This window comes from Elaeis guineensis, chromosome 1 (genome assembly GCF_000442705.2).
Source record: "Elaeis guineensis isolate ETL-2024a chromosome 1, EG11, whole genome shotgun sequence".
NCBI classification, from domain to species: Eukaryota; Viridiplantae; Streptophyta; class Magnoliopsida; order Arecales; family Arecaceae; genus Elaeis; species Elaeis guineensis.
The window spans coordinates 80,947,193-80,948,599 of record NC_025993.2 but is presented as its reverse complement, the minus strand read 5'-3'; the positions used below and the strand labels follow the sequence as shown (position 1 = coordinate 80,948,599).

The window sequence follows — 1,407 nt, the reverse complement described above, 5'->3', positions numbered from 1 at the left end:
ATTATTTGATCGACTGGTGTACTTGCCATAGCGATAGAATTGCATGCATCAAATTTTTGGCGTCGTTGTTAGGGATTGTGTCTAAAACAATATTAAAATTACAATCCTTGCTTTACTTTAGAATTTTATTTTTGATTTTTATTTTTATTTTATTTGCAGGTGCTTGTTCAGTGCATGACACACACGGGATATAATGACTTGGTGCCATTTGATCTAGAAATAGAGAGGATAATTCATAGATTAAATCGTACTCAAGGAAGAGTTATGGCAACTGAAGATCCTAACGACGTTAATCCAAGACTAGATATGACGGTCGAGAAATGACAAGAGGTTATTCGAGCAGCACATCATTCATTAAATGATTATATCACACCATCGATAGGCAATGTAGTTTCAAGCATTAGAAGACCGCCCATATGAGCAAACAACTTTGAGATAAAATTGGTGATGATCCAGATGATTCAAGCAACTATTCAATTTAGAGGACATGTTTAGGATGATCCGAATGTCCACATTTCTAATTTTCTTAAATTTTATGATACTTTTAAAATTAATGGGGTGTCAGATGATGCTATTAGGTTGTCACTATTTTCTTTTTTTTATGTGATAAGACTGAAAGTTGGTTTCATTTTATTCCTGTAGGTTCTGTCACCACATGGGATGTCCTAATCTAAAAATTTTTGGCTAAGTACTTTTCACTCTCTAAGACTGCAAAGATGCGTAATGATATCACTTCTTTTGTGCAGATAGAGATGGAGTCACTGTATGAGGCTTAGGAGCATTTTAAGGAGCTGCTAAGAAGATGTCCATATCATCAATTACCTATTTGGCTTCAGGTATAAATTTTTTACAATAGTTTATCTCCTACTAATCGTTCTATGATTGATGCAGCTAGAGGAGATACCATTAATCAAAAATTGATAAAGCCTTCGATTTGATTGATGAGATGGCATCAAGGGAGCAGCTATGCTTGTGTAGAGCATTACATATGAATTGTGTGGAGGAGGACACGATACAAGTGACTGCTAGATAGATAATTGCTTTGCTAAAGCCTCGGACACGGCTCTCTTGATAATTTTTTCAGACCGCAGCAGAATAATCCTTACTCTAGTACCTACAATCAATGGTGGAGGCAGCATCCAAACTTCTCATGGAGCAATAAAAATATAGTATAGCAACCACTCCTGAGATTCCAAGTACCTAAGAAGAAACCCGACATGGAGGAGTTGATGGTTAAATTCATGCAAAATCAAGAAACAGTCATGAAAAACTTGGAGACCCAATTCATGCAGAACTAAGAAGCAACCATGCAAAATTTGGAGATCAAGCTTAGGCAGGATCAAGCAGTAGCCATTCAGAACTTAGAGATGCAAGTAGATCAAATGGCCAAGATGATCTTTGAGAGAC

At 36.4% G+C, this 1,407-nt stretch overlaps 1 non-coding gene across 1 annotated transcript; it reads right to left on the bottom strand.

The window, feature by feature from the left end:
- Window positions 1-713: 713 nt before the first annotated feature.
- Window positions 714-820, bottom strand: LOC114912873 (small nucleolar RNA R71). Its single transcript, XR_003798834.1, has one exon. It is a non-coding gene; the product is annotated as a small nucleolar RNA R71 (small nucleolar RNA).
- Between the last annotated feature and the right edge of the window lie 587 nt (window positions 821-1,407).